This window comes from Chlorocebus sabaeus, chromosome 16 (genome assembly GCF_047675955.1).
Source record: "Chlorocebus sabaeus isolate Y175 chromosome 16, mChlSab1.0.hap1, whole genome shotgun sequence".
NCBI lineage: Eukaryota > Metazoa > Chordata > Mammalia > Primates > Cercopithecidae > Chlorocebus > Chlorocebus sabaeus.
The window spans coordinates 39,558,331-39,574,414 of record NC_132919.1 but is presented as its reverse complement, the minus strand read 5'-3'; the positions used below and the strand labels follow the sequence as shown (position 1 = coordinate 39,574,414).

The following is a 16,084-nucleotide window of genomic DNA, read 5'->3' as shown; positions in this document are numbered from 1 at the left end:
AATAAAATATCTAAGCGTTTTTCAATTCTGAAAAAACTTAACAGTTTAGAAAGCTTTGTGTTAATATTGCTGGTTTTTTTTTTTCCAGGAAACAATGAAATGAAAATGTATTTTTTTTTATTCTCTGTTGTTGTTGTTGTTGTTTGGAAACAGTCTCACTTTGTTGCCCGGCTGTGGTGCAATGGTACGATCTCAGCTCACTGCAACTTCCACCTCCTGGGTTCAAGCCCAGCCTCAACCTGATTCTCCAGTCTCAGCCTCCCAAGTAGCTGCGATTACAGGCACCTACCACCATGCCTGGTTAATTTTTGTATTTTTAGTAGAGACCTGGTTTCACCATGTTGGCCAGGCTGGTCTCAAACTCCTGACCTCAAGTGATCCACCCACCATGGCCTCCCAAACTGACGGGATTACAGGCATGAACCACCACACCCAGCCCCATTCTCTACCTTATTCTATATAGTTTTACTACATTTTAATATTTTAGATATAAATGTAGAAATTATAGTTTTAGTTTTAATGGTTCATGATATTTTTCTTAAATTTATTCAGAGCAAATGAAAACTGCTTTTATGCCAGGCACAGTGGCTCATGCCTGTAATCCCAGCACCTTTGGGAGGCTGAGTCAGGCGGATCACCTGAGGTCAGAAGTTCCAGATCAGCCTGGCCAACATGGCAAAACCCCATTGTCTACTAAAAATACAAAAATTAGCTGGGCGTGGTGGTGGGCAGCGGGCATCTGTAATGCCAGCTACTTGGGAGGCTGAGGCAGGGAGAATTGCTTGAACCTAGGAGGCGGAGGTTGCAGTAAGCCAAGATGGCGCCATTGCATTCCAGCCTGGCAGCCTGGGCAATAGAGACAGACACCATCTCAAAAAAAAAAAAAAAAAAAAGAAAACTGCTTTGATGTCTTATATTATGAAAGAAATTTAGCTGGACAGATACAGCTGTTGCATTTATAAATAGCTTCAGATATCTCCACCAATAAAGGGTTTATTCAGGTTGTTATGGCAACTAAAATTCAGCAGAACTTCAAAGATAAACTATATTGAAGGAAGAGGTACATTAACTGTACATTTAATCAAATTAAACAATAAAATTGTTGCTTATATCATTTTAGATAGCAATAAATTAGTTTAACATGTCAATGTAACTTACTATTTTTAATGTACAAAGATTTTTTTTTATTTTTTATTTTTTTTAGGTGGAACCTGGCTCTGTCGCCCAGGCTAGAGTGCAGTGCCACGATCTCAGCTCACTGCAACCTCTGCCTCCCAGATTCAAGTGATTCTTCTGCCTCAGCCTCCTGAGTAGCTGGGACTACAGGTGCGTGCCACCATGCCTGGCTAATTTTTTTTTTTTTTTTTTTTTTGTATTTTTAGTAGAGACGGAGTTTCACCGTGTTAGCCAGGATGTTCTCAATCCCCTGACCTCGTGATCCGCCCTCCTTAGCCTCCCAGAGTGCTGGGGTTACAGGCGTGATGTACAAAAGTTTTGTTACTAATTTATCTGTGTGGGTTTTATATACTTTTAAGGAGCTTTACTTATAGGAATGATGGATCATGTTGACCCATTTAAACTCTCTTTCTCGGTCTTCTTTGTAATGAGTTGCATGCTTATTTAGATCTGCTGGCTAGGGTTGAGGGTACATTTTTGAGTCAGTGGAATATAGAAAAGCCTGCATTCAGCATTAAGTCCGTGATCTTTTTTTTTTTTTTTTTGAGACAGAGTCTTGCTCTGTCACCCAGGCTGGAATGCAATGTCACGATCTTGGCTCACTGCAGTCTCTGCCTCCTGGGTTCAAGCAATTCTCCTCCTGCAGCCTCCCAAGTAGCTGGGATTATAGGCACCCGCCACCATGCACAGCTAATTTTAGTATTTTTAGCAGAGATGGGGTTTCACTATGTTGGCCAGCCTGGTCTCGAACTCCTGACCTTAGGTGATCCACCTGCCTCAGCCTCCCAAAGTGCTGGGATTACACGCATGAGCCACCATACCAAGTGCTGGGATTACAAGCATGAGCCACTACACCTGGCTAAAGTCTATGATCTCACCCCAGTGTTTTATCCAACTTAACTACCTGGTTATAATCTTTTAAGCCATTCAAATATGTAGATCTATTCAGATATTCTGTTACAGTGGGTCTAGGAGTGGGACATGAGAACCTGTAAGTTTTAAAAATAATTGGCCGGGTGCCGTGGCTCATGTCTGTAGTCCCAGCACTTTGGGAAGGCGGGCAGATCACTCGAGGTCAGGAGTTCAAGACCAGCTTGGCCAACATGGTGAAACCCCGTGTCTTCTAAAAATACAAAAATTAGCCAGGTGTGGTGGCGGGTGCCTGTAATCTCAGCTACTCAGGAGGCTAAGGCAGAAGAATTGCTTGAACCTGGGAGGCAGAGGTTGCAGTGAGCTGAGATCACGCCACTATACTCCAGCCTGGGCAATAGAGTCTCAGTCTCAAATAATAATAACAATAATAATAATATTTATTTTTATTCAATGTAATATGTATATAATTTTTTTAAGTGAAATAGTGTACTGTAAAGCATATACTAAGAACAGTCTCTTACCCTTTTCTTCTTCATTACAACTATTTTAATTTTCTTTTCTTTTTTTCTCTCTCTTCTTCTCTTTTCTCTTTCTTTACGTTGGGACCACAACAGCACAGGAAGCAACTGTTTTTAATTCTTTTTTTTGTTTGTTTGTCTTTTTGAGACAGAATTTCAATCTTGTTGCCCAGGCTGGAGTGCAATGCCGCAATCTTGCCTCACCACAACCTCTGCCTCCTGGGTTCAAGCGATTCTCCTGTCTCAGCCTCCCTAGTAGCTGAGATTACAGGCATGCGCCACTATGCCCAGCTAATTTTGTATTTTTAATAGAGACAGGGTTTCTCCGTGTTAGTCAGGCTGGTCTCGACCTCCTGACCTCTGGTGATCCTCCTGCCTTGGCCTCCCAAAGTGTTGGGATTACAGGCATGAGCCACTGTGTCTGGCCTATTTTTAATTCTTTGTTTCTTCTGGGATTTACCTGTCTCTAATGTTTCATTTGCTGTTTGTTGTTTTTTAAATTATAGACAGTAACTCTGTTTTTTATTTTAGAAGATAAAGATTTAACAGTCTTATACAACTCCTGCTACCACTTACTTTCCCTCACTAACTCCCAGTATAATCATACCATAACTTTAGGCAAAATAATGTTTACATTGTTTGAATTATGTATATATTGTTTACAACTGAGCCACTATATACTGTGTTTACATTTTCTTTTCTTTCCTTTCTTTTTTTTTTTTTCTTGAGATGGAGTTTCACTCTAGTTGCCCAGGCTGGAGTGCAATGGTGTGATCTCAGCTCACTGCAACCTCCACCTCCTGGGTTCAAGTGATTCTCCTGCCTCAGTCTCCTGTGTAGCTGGGATTACAGGCATGAGCCACTGTGCCTGGCCCATGTTTACATTTTCTTTCTTGTATAACCTTTTGTTTTTCCTGGAGTTAATAATTTACTGTTTTCCATTTGTTTAGTTTTCTATGTATCTATTGTCCTTTATTTTCTGAACTCTGCAGTAGAAACATAAAAACCACTATCAGTATAGGTAAACATCTTGGATAATCTTTTTTTATAAGGCTTTCATCTTGGAACTTTGCATCTACCTGTTCCAATCCAGACTGTACGCACTCTAGACCTTATGTACAGCTGACATTCAGGAGCTCTACCATGATCCTTGTGGTTCCTGATGCTTCTTTTTCATTAAAGCCTCAGTTTTCTGGTTTTCATTTCTTTCTGGGTTTCTTTTCTCATTTTGCTGGTGGACATCCTTTACTAGTCTTCTTATAAAAGATTCATGGTTAGAAAGCAGGATTAGTTATCTTAAAAAAACAAATAAGATTCATGGAAGTTAATTTTTTTCAGGTTTTGTTAACCTGAAATATCTTTATTCCACTCCTCCACTTGATTGTTAGTGTAGTTGGGTACAGAATTTCAGGTTAAAGGCCAAGCGTGGTGGGTCATACCTATAATCCCAGTACCTTGGGAGGCCAAGGCAGGGGAATTGCTTAAGGCCCAGGAGTTTGAGGACTGCCTGGTTAACATAGTAAGACCCTGTCTCTAAAAGAAAAATTAGCCAGGCATGGTGGCCCATGCCTATAGTCCTAGCTACTTGGGAGGCTAAGGGAGGAGGATCACTTGAGCCCAGGAGTTTGAGGCTGCAATAAACTCTGATTGAACCACTGCACTCCAGCCTGGAAATCAGAGCAAGACACTGTCTGTCTAAAAAAACAAAAAATAAACAAACAAAAAAATTATGTTAGAAAATTGTTTTCCCACAGAATTTCGAAGGCATTAGGCTATTGTCCCTCAGCTTTCACTGTTAGTATTATTATTATTATTGTTGTTATTTGAGATGGAGTCTTGCTCTGTCACCCAGGCTATAGTGCAGTGGCGCAGTCTCGGTTCACTGCAAGCTCCACCTCCTGGGTTCATGCCATTCTCCTGCCTCAGCCACCTGAGTAGCTGGGACTACAGGCGCCCGCCACCACACCCGGCTAATTTTTGTATTTTTAGTAGAAACGGAGTTTCACCGTGTTAGCCAGGATGGTCTCAATCTCCTGACCTCGTGATCTGCCCACCTCAGCCTCCCAAAGTGCTGGGATTGCAGGCGTGAGCCACTGCGCCCAGCCTTAACTGCTATTATTGAGAAAGATGATAGCATTCTGATTCCTGATCCTATTTGTATGTGGTTTACTTTATTTATCATTATTATTTTTTGAGACAGAGTCTTGCTCTCTCGCCCAGGCCGGAGTGCAGTGGCACAATCTTGGCTTGCTGCAACCTCTGCCTCTGGGTTCAAGCAATACTCCTGCCTCAGCCTCCTAAGTAGTTAGGACTATAGATGCATGCCACCATGCCTGGCTAATTTTTGTATTTTTAGTAGAGACAGGGTTTCACCATATTGGCCAGGCTGGTCTCAAACTCTTACCCTCAGGTGATCTACCCGCCTTGGCCTCCCAAAGGGCTAGGATTACAGGTGTGAGCCACCGCACCTGACCTGTATGTGACTAACTTTATCTTTTTTATTTTGAGATGGAGTCTCACTCTTGTCACCCAGGCTGGAATGCAGTGGTGCAATCTCGGCTCAACTGCAACCTCCACCTCTTGGGTTCAAGTGATTCTCCTGCCACAGCCTCCCAATTAGCTGAGATTACAGGCGTGTGCCACCATGTCCGGCTAATTTTTTGTATTTTTAGTAGAGACAGTGTTGCACCATGTTAGCCAGGATGGTCTTGATCTCCTGACCTCATGATCCACCCGCCTCGGCCTCCCAAAGCGCTGGGATTACAGGCGTGACCCATCGCAGACTTACGTTATCTTAAAGCTTTTAGTCTCTTCTCTTTTAGCCAGCATTTTGGGAACTGAGTAAGGGAATACAGCTGTTTATATGTAATTTTTCACATAGTATTCTTAATTTCAGTAAGGTGATTTACTTCAGTCCCTCACTACATACCTTGCATCTTTGAATATAAGGCTATTCTGTTTCAATTAATCAGAAAATAAACATTTTCTTTCCTGCCATGTGAGGGAGGTGCCTTTGTTTGGTTGCATGGGAATTTAGAAGAAGAGTATCGTAAGTATTTCTTCTATATAATTTCAATGAATTGCTGCAATGTTTCCAACACTTCTCCTTATACCTGCTGTCTGAGATAGTTAGTGTCTCCAGTTCCTTAGATTCCTGGAGTTCTCTGATGAGAACCAGCTAGATTATTGGTGTCATCCCCCCATTGGACAGTTTGGATTCAGCTTTCTCTGTTCTGGTGTGCTAAGGTTGCTACTCCTTCATTCCCTTTCTTGCTTTCAAATATTTGTTAATCTTTTTTGTCCACTATCATTTCTTCCGTGTCTGTCTGTTATTTTAATTTCACATTTCAGGAGGTTTCTGAGATAAATGCATGTGTGCAGTCTGCTATTTTAAATCAGAAGTCCTGAAAGAACGTTATTGCCAGTGCTTTTATTGTTTCTGTGATAGGCACTGTGTTCCAAGGCAGCTCATTTCCTCTTTGGTAAGCACTGTTTTTTAGTGTCTGCTTATCTTGCTCAAAAAGTCTTTTTCTCTGTAGGACTATTGATCCTAATTCTTACACCTTAGAGTATTCCAAATAAATCTGTTGTCTTCCACATGGTGACCTTTCATAGACTTAAAGACAGTATTAGAACTTCAGTACTTTTTCTTCTCTAGCGTAGACATAACCTAGTTCCTCTATTTGATCCTCAGAAAATATAGTTTCAAATTTCTTCACTATCGTGGTCACTCACTTCTGAATTAACTCTTCTAAAGTATGATACCTAGAATTGAGAGCAATATTCCAGGTAGAATCTAACCAGCACAGACTAGAATAAATTATTATCATTTTCTTTTGAAATATTGTTGTGATAAAAAAATAAATAAACCCAGCACTACTGGTATGTTCTGCAAAGGGAAGAGTTTCTCAATTTTATCTGCTTGAAATTAAAGAAAAAATGTAAAGCTTCTACTACTTCTATATATAGAGAGACATGAAACATACAATGATTTGGTTTCTTTTTTTTTTTATTAGAACAATTGGTGCTCCTTTTTAAAAATAATCTGGAGTGTAGGTTGAGAATTAAGATGTTCTGCATAATAACATAACAGGAATTTTTAAACTTTAATTTTGAAATTTTTTAGACTCATGTAGAAGTTGCCAAAATAGTACAAAGAGTTCAGATGTACTCTTCACCCAGCTTCCCCCAATGACATATAACCACAGTATAATTATCAAAATCAGAAAACTGACATTGATACAATACTATTTATTAACTAAACTACTGACCTTACTTGGATTTCACCAGGTGTTTGTTTGTTTGTTTGTTTTTTGAGATGGAGCCTCACTCTGTTACGCAGGTTGGAGTGCAGTGGCGTGATCTTAGCTCACTGCACCCTTGCCTCCCAGGACTGCACCCTCACCTCCCAGGTCCAAGTGATTCTCCTTCCTCAGCCATCTGAGTAGCTGGGATCACAGGCATACATCACTACTCCTGGCTATGGCTAATTTTTGTATTTTTTTCTTTTAGTAGAGGTGGGATTTCACCATGTTGGTCAGGCTGGTCTTGAACTCCCAGCCTCAAGTGATTCACCTGCCTCAGCTTCACGAGATTTCACCAGTTATTACATACAATCCTTTAAAAAAAAAAAAACAAACGGGAGTTGTATGTAGTTCTACAGGATTTTATCACATATATAAATTCATATGATCATTATCACATTTGGGGTATAGAACTCCAGAAGAAACTCCCATATGCTAGCCATTTATAGTCACACCCCAGTCCTAACCCCTGGCAACCACTGATCTGTTCTCCATCACCATACTTTTGTTACTTTGAGAATGTTATATAAGTGGAATCATCTAGTATGTGACCTTTTGAAACCCAATAGTTTTTCAACAGTTACCTCACCGCCCCCTACAGAAGTCTTTAGTTTCTATTGTTGCCATCTTTATGTTCATGAGTACCCCATGTTTAGTTCCCACTTATAAGTGAGAATATGTGGTATTTGGCTTTCTGTTCTTGCATTAATTCACTTAGGATAATGGCCTCCAGCTGTACCCATGTTGCTGCAAGGGACATGATTTTGTTCTTTTTTTATGGCTGGTGTATATGTACCACATTTTCTTTACCCAGGCCACATTTGATGGGCATCTAGGTTGATTTCATGTCTTTGCTACTGTGAATAGTGCTGCAATGAACATGTGAGTGCATATGTCTTTTTGATAGAACTATTTGTTTTCTTTTGGATAGATACACAGTAATGGGATTCCTGGGTTGAATGGTAGTTCTGTTTTAAGTTCTTTGAGAAATCTTCAAACTGCTCTTCATAGTGGCTAAGCTAATTTGCATTCTCACCAACAGTGTATAAGTGTTCCCTTTTCTCCACAGCCTTTCCAACATCTGTTGTTTTTTGACTTTTTAATAATAGCCATTCTGGCATCTGACTGATGTGAGATGGCATCTCATTGTGATTTTGATTTGCATTTCTCTGATGATTAGTGATGTGGAGCATTTCTTCATGTTTATTGGCCACTTGTATGTCTTCTTTTGAGAAGTGTCTGTTCATGTCTTTTGCCCATTTGCAAGTGTTTTGTGGTTCTTGTAGAGACATTTGCCCTCCTTGCTTAGATGTCATGATTTTGTTTGTTTTATTTTTATTTTTTGGTGGGATGGGGGGTATGACTATTGTAAATGGGATTGCATTGTTGACTTGTTTGTCCACTTTTTAATTGGACTGCTTACTTATTTACAGTTGAGGTTAGGGATTTCTTATTTATTCTAGATATAAATTATTTGTCAAATATATGTGATTTGCAAATATTTTCTCCCAATCTGTGGCTTCTTTTCTCATTTTCTTAATATCTTTCACAGAGGAAAAGTTTTAATTATGATGAAGTCTAATTTATTAACTTTTTCTTTTTGGGTGGTACTTTTGGTGTCATATCTAAGAACATTTTCCCTAAATTTAGGTCACACAGAGTTTCTCTTGTTTTTTCCCTAAGAATCTTATAGTTCAACATTTGATAAAATTATGCATTTGAAGTTTGTTAATTTTGGCATAAATTGTGAGGTTTAGATCAAGGTCCATTTTGTCTCCTACAGGAGACTAATTGTGCCATCACCACTTGTTAAAAAGACTATCCTTGCTTCATTAAATTGCTTTTATACCTTTGTCAAAAATTAGTTATCTGTACAAATGTGAGTTTATTTTTTACTCTTTTTTGTTCTATTGATCTATGTGTCTATAGTAAGTCTTTAAAAAGCTAATGTGATTACCCTTATTTTATTCTTTTTTTTTCAAAATTCTTTTAGCTATTCTAGTTCCTTTGCCTTTCCATATAAATTTTAGAATCAGTTTGTTCATATATATAAATCTGTTAGAATTTTTATAGGAATTGCATTAAACCAACTGCAGATCAATTTTGAGAGAATTGACGTCTTTGCTCTGTAAAGCCTCCGAATCCATGAGCATGCCACATCTCTCCAGTTATTTAGGTCGTTAAAACCTTTTTTTGGTCAGACACAGTGACTCATGCCTGTAATCCCAGCACTTTGAGAGGTTGAGGTGGGAGGATCACTTGAGCACAGGAGTTCGAGACCAGCCTCAGCAACATAGTGAGACCTCATCTCTACAAAAAATAGGAAAATTCACCAGCCGTGGTGGTGCGTGCCTGTAGTCCCAGCTACTGGGGAGGCTGAGGCGAGGTGATTGATTGAGTCTAGGAGGTCAAGGGTATAGTAAGCCATGATTGTGCTACATTGAGTCTGGGAGGTCAAGGGTATATAGTAAGCCATGATTGTGCCACATTGAGTCTGAGAGGTCAAGGGTATAGTAAGCCATGATTGTGCCACTGCACTTTAGCCTTGGTGACAGAGCAAGACCCTGTCTCAAAATAAAATGAAATAAAATAAAATAATCAGTATTTTGTAGTTTTTAGCACACAGATCCTGTGCATGTTTTGTTAGATTTATACCCAAATTTTAATTTTTTTTTTTTAGTGTTATTGTAAATGATCTGGGAAATTGTATTACCTGTGATATTTTTGGACCTTCCCACTATAGCTTTATATTTTATTAAAACATATAGTTTTGACTGAATGCAGTGGCTCGCACCTGTAATCCCAGCATTTAGGAGGCTGAGGTAGGAGGATCGCTTGAGCCCAGGAGTTCAAGACTAGCCCAGGCAATATAGTGAGACCTCTATTTCTACAAAAAAATTTTTAAAATTAGCTGTGCATGGTGGTGCATGCCTGCAGTCCCAGCTACTCAGGAGGCTGGGCAGGAGGATTGCTTGAGCCCCAGAGTTTGAGGCTGCAGTGAGCGATGATCATGCTACTGCATTCCAGCTGGGTGACAGAACAAGATCCTGTCTCAAACAACAAAACGAAACAAAAACAAATGGGGCGCTCGCTTTAGCAGCACATATACTAAAAATGATACAGAAAAGATTAGCTTGGTCCCTGCACAAGGACGACACTCAAATATTACATATTATAGTTTAAAAAAAAAGGGGGAAACTGAGACTTAGAACAGTCAAGTAATTAATTGCCTAAGATTACAAAACTGGTAAACAGTAGAGCTGGGATTCAAACCCAGGTATGGCTTTAGAATCTCTAACATGGTGTTAATCACTATACTATGCTGCCCAGAGCAAAACCATCCTGATATACTCTAGCAGCAACTGTTTTTTAAGTTTTGGGTATATGTTTTTGCTCAAAAAGTGACAAGACTACTAACTTTATCTTTTATGTTACCCAGATTAAAATTCTTTCAGTAAAAAATGAACTATATAAAATATTAAGATTAATATATTTCATCATCCGCCTTCTTATCTAAGTCAAAGAACTCCCAGGGGGCCTGGCGTGGTGGCTCACACCCGCACTTTGGGAGGCCAAGGTATGAGGATTTAATGAGGCCAGGAATTCAAGACCAGCCTGGGCGACAGAGTGAGATCCTGTCTTTAAGAAAAACATTTTTTTTTTCTTAAGACCGAGTCTCACTCTGTCGCCCAGGCTGGGAGTGCAGTGGTACGATCTTGGCTCACTGCAACCTCTGCCTCTTGGGCTCAAGCAATTCTCTTGCCTCAGCCTCCTGAGTAGCTGGGATTACAGGCACATGCCACCACACCTGGCTAATTTTTGTATTTTTAGTAGAGACGGGGTTTCACCATGTTGGTCAGGCTGGTCTTGAGCTCCTGACCTTGAGATCTGCCCGCCTCAACCTCCTAAAGTGCTGGGATTACAAGGCGTGAGCCACCATGCCTGGCCACAAAAAAAATTAAGATCAATTGGGTTTGTTGGTGCATGCCTTTAGTCTTAGCTACTCCAGAGGCTGAGATGGGAGGATCACTTGAGCCCAGGAGTTGGAGGTTATGGTGGGCCATGATGGTCCCACTGCATTCCAGCCTGGGCAACAGAGTAAAACTCTGTCTCTTAAAAAATTTTTAAAAAATAAAAAAAGAATTCCCAAGATATACAACTGTCATAGAATGAGAATAAACACACACACACACACACATATATTAAATCTCTCATTATCCCTAATAGTTACAAACTGATTTTATTTCTATTTAAGATTACTCAGAAAAAATGTATTGGACTTTTAATTTATGTTAAGAAATTGTTTTAAAAGGTCATCAGAAATTCTATTAAAATCATGAGGCTTTTTTTTTTTTTTTTTTTAAGACAGAGTCTTGCACTGTCACCTTGACTAGAGTGCAGTGGTGCAATCTCTGCTCACTGCAACCTCTGCCTCCCAGGTTCAAGTGATTCTCCTACCTCAGCCTCCTGAGTTGCTGGGATTACAGGTGCCCACCACCTGTAGGTGCCCTGCTAATTTTTGGTATTTTTTAGTAGAGACGGGGTTTCACTGTGTTAGCCAGGATGGTCTTAATCTCCTGACCTCAGGTGGTCCACCCGCCTCGGCCTCCCAAAATGCTGGGATTACAGGCGTGAGCCACCGCGACCGGCCCATGAGGCTTTTATAAATTATATATGCTACACATTTGCTAATTTAGACAATGTAGTATGCTGTTTATAGAAGTTGGCAGCATTGGAGAAGTTAGTCTTGACTCTGTCTCATCTCCAGCCAGGGCTCTTAGACTGTCCCAGAGAAGGTGATGATCACTGACAATAACATGTTGATAAATCTTTGAAGCCTTTCAACTAAGAGAGTCCTGTGGAATCTAAACATAGATCTTATACCTGTCACAAAAATTAACTTAAAATGGATCATACACATAAATATAAAATGCATAACTTATAAGACTTCTAGAAGATAACATAGGAGAAATCTAGTGACCTTGAATTTGGCGATGAGTTTTAGATACAACTCAAATAGCGTGGAGGAAAAACATTGATAAAATTGACTTTAAACTTGTGTTCTGGGAAAGACACAGTAAAGGGAGTTAAAAGGTAAGTCACAAACTGGGAGAAAATCTTTACAAAACACTTGTCTGATAAAGGACTAGTATCCAAAATATACAAAAAACACTTAAAATTCAACAATAAGAAAGTGAACAACCCAATTAAAAAATGAGCAAAAGATCTGAACAGATACCTCAATAAAGAAGATGTAGAGACAGCAAATAAATATATAAAAAGATGCTCAACATCATTTGTCTTTAGGGAATTGGAGATTGAAACAATGAGATACCATTAAAGTCTGTTAGAATGGCCAAATTTAAAAACTGAAAAGCTGGTGAGGATGAAATGCCGGTGAGGATGAAAAACAAAAGAAACTCTAATCTTTGCTGCTGGAAATGCAAAATGATACAGCCACTTTGGAAAACAGTTTGGCAGTGGCTTACAAGAAAGATAAACATATTCTTACCATATGATCTAGCAATTAATCACATTTCTAGGCGCAATAGACATACCCAGTTGAGTTGTAAACTTAAGTCCCCACAGAAACCTGCAAAGGAATGTTTACAGCAGCTTTATTCATAACTGCACCCAAACTGGACGCAATAAATTGTCCCTCAATAGGCGAATGGATAACCAAACTATTGTGGTACATTCATACAATGGAATGTTATTAAGTGATCAAAAGAAAGGAGATATTAAACCAGGAACAGACATGGAGAAAACATAGATGCATATTGTTAAGTAATTGAAAAACCTATATACTCTAACAATTCCAATTATATAACATTCTGGAGGAGGAAAATTATGATGGCAGTAAAAAGATCAGTGGTTGTCAGGGGTTGTGGACAGTAGTAAGGGAGGGATGAATAGGTGAAGCAGAATGGCATTTTAGGGTGGTGAAACTATTCTGTATGCACTGTAATGATGGATACATGATATTATGCATTTGTTAAAGTCTGTAGAACTTTACAGCACAAAAAGTCAACCTCAGTGTGTACAAATTTAACAATAGCTTTCAGAGGTAGGCATGGTGGCTTGTGCCTGCAATCCCAGCTACTTAGGATGCTGAGGTAAGATCACTTGAGGCCAAGAGTTCAAGTCCAGCTTGGGACTTGAGTTCAAGTCCAGCAACATGGCAAGACCTTGTCTCTAAAAAAAGAAAAAAAAAATTTTAAGAAAAAATAATATAATTCAGGAGGTCATGGGATTTGGGAAAGAAAGCAGACTGTGACAAGAGCATCTAACTATATTACAAATATATGAAACAACCTCACCGAAACGGATGGGGAGAAAAGTGCTCCCATAACTTTGAAAATGACTGGAGTCTGTAAAACTAAAGGCTAAAGGAACTGTATAAGAGGACTTACTCAAGTTGATACAATTTTTCTTCATGGGTTTATAGGTTAATAAATGCATTATTGCTATACTTGTACACTAACATTGAACAACTAAGAAAATAGACAGCAGATAGTGGGAGCCAGGTTTCTCAGTGTTGAAGTGGAAATTTTACAGATCAACAAGGGAGGAAGCTAGAAAGACCCATGGTAATGGATTAGCGTTGAAGATACTAGAAGAGCTCATATATAGTTAGATAGTTGCATGTGGAAATTTTTATAGATGGGTATGTGCAGAAGTTAGTATATACATACTATAAAGTTTGGAAGTTTACAACACCACCACCACTTTTGACTCCAGTTGTAAGTTTAGGGGTCCCCAAGATCACCCTCAGGTTGAATAATTCCCTAGAAGTACTCACAGAACTCACTGAAAGCTGTTATATTTACAGTTATGGTTTATTACAGTAAAAGGATGCATAATAAAACCAGCCAAGGGGAGAAGAGTACAGGAGAATTCCTCATGTGAAGCTTCCAGTTTCTTCTCCTCGTGGAGTAATAGACAGTGGTAACTTCCCCCAGCAACAATTTGTGACAACACGCTAGAAGTATTACCAACCAGGTAAGATCATCAAGCCCTGGTGTCCAGAGTTTTTGTTGGGGCTTGGTCACATAGACATGATTGACCACTCACATGGCTGTTTTTTGTTACAGATACCACATGGCTCAAAACCTCCACCATTAATTACATTGTTAGCATAGGCTATCTGGCATGGCCTAAAGCTCCCAGGTTAACAAGGACCCACTTTTCAGTTAGGCATTACAGGGGCTTAGAGAATACACCCCTGGAGCCAAGAGCAAAAGCCAGACCAATTCAGTAGTAACAAGTACACCTAGTGCTCAGATCTTGGTTTCTAATATGATTCTTCAGTAAGAGTAACCAGGACTCCTTGGAGAAATGGCTGATTCCAGGGATGGGGTAGAAAATGTACAAAACCAGCCTGGGCATCTTGTAGTGGCAGAAAGTAAGAAAGTGCTAAAGAAAAAAAAAAAATCACTGTGAGAGGTATATAAAAGAAGCCAAATGAAAGAGCACCCAATGGGAAAATTTAGAAATATTTGAGCAAAATAAATGAATGAATACCATACTATTGTGTTATAACCTGAAGTATAACGTAAATATTCATGATTGTGGTGGGTTGCAGCTAATTTGGGCCAGCGTCATTGGTGGTAAAATAATTTACTGAAACAGCCGTTGAGTTAAAGAAAGTAAGTGTATTAGAGAGAAAGTATATTGCAAGGAAGCACTGGGCAGCACAGCAGAGAAGAAGCTGCCTGCAAAGAGGCAGGGCTGGAGGAAAGTTTTATAGGATGGAGCTGGAGGGACTACATGTAGAACGAGTTATTTGGGAACAGGATATTGTGCAAACAGGATGTTTGTAGTTAGCTGTTTCTCAGAACAATTGTTCTCCTCCACCCTGGGGCACCCCCCTTGTTGTTGCTAACTTTTCAGGACTCCACAATGAGTTCATACTGATATATAAATAATTGGATACATTAATAAATGGAAGTGAATAGACAAATCTTTCCGTATGGAATAATGCTAATTAAATTATGTAGATATTCCATCCTAAGGACAGGGAGCATAATTCCCCACTTCTTAAGTGTGCGCTGTGCATAGTGACTTCCTTCTGAAGAGTCCCTTATGAAAAGTGGGGAATGGGAGGAAAGAAATAACTTGATGGGAGAGACCTGACAAACACACCTTCAAACCAAGTGATTATGGTCAATATAAACAGACATAAATCATGTTGATATCATATATACCCTCAATATGCTATGATGAAAAATGGCACTTTAAAATGGCAATTTATCTCTGTGATCTTTGTCACAAAAGTCTGTAACACCAATCTAACCATGAGAAAAACAAATTCTTTTTTTTTTTTTTTGAGGCAGAGTCTTGCTTTGTCACCCAGACTGGAGTGCAGTTCAGTGGTACAACCTTGACTCACTGCAGCCTCCACCTCCCAGGTTCAAGCAATTCTCCTGCCTCAGCCCCCCAAGTAGCTGGGATTACAGGTGCACGCCACCGTAACCAGCTAATTTTTGTGTTTGTTTGTTTGTTGGTTTGTTTTTCGTTTTGAGACAGAGTCTTAACTCTGTTGCCCAGGCTGGAGTGCAGTGGCATGACCTCGGCTTACTGCAGCCTCTGTCTCCTGGGTTCAAGCGATTCTCCTGCCTCAGCCTCCTGAGTAGCTAGAACTACAGATGTGTGCCACCACGTCTGGCTAATTTTTCTATTTTTTAGTAAAGATGGGGTTTTGCCATATTGGCCAGGCTGGTCTTGAACTCCTGACCTCGTGATCCGCCCTCCTCGGCCTCCCAAAGTGCTGAGATTACAGGCATGAGCGGCCGTGCCTGGCCAATTTTTGTATTTTTGATAGAGATGGGGTTTCCCCATGTTGGGTAGGCTGGTCTCAAACTCCTGACCTTAAGTGATCCACCCACCTTGGCCTCCCAAAGTACTGGGACTACAGCCGTGAGCCCCATGTCCGGCCTGAGAAAAACAAATTCTAATAGAGGGCCATCCTACAGTATACCTGACCAGAACTCTGTAAAACTGTCAAGATCCTCAAAAAGAGAGTCTGAGAAACAGTCACAGCTAAGAGATAATTAAGGAGACGCGACAAGTAAACGTAATATAGTGGCATCCTGAATGGGATATTGGAACAGAAAAAGGACGTTAAGTAAAAACTAAGGAAATCAAACTATGGACCAGTTAATAATAACTTTTCAGTATCCATTCATTAATTGTAATGAGTGAGCCATACTA

At 39.7% G+C, this 16,084-nt stretch overlaps 1 protein-coding gene and 1 pseudogene across 1 annotated transcript in view; both read left to right on the top strand.

Annotated features, from left to right (window-relative positions):
- The window catches only part of PPM1E (protein phosphatase, Mg2+/Mn2+ dependent 1E), a 210,798-nt gene that overhangs the window by 72,363 nt on the left and 122,351 nt on the right, over nt 1-16,084 (top strand). The gene's annotated exons all lie outside the window — the stretch shown is intronic.
- On the top strand, nt 9,956-10,053 carry LOC119622276 (U6 spliceosomal RNA; annotated as a pseudogene).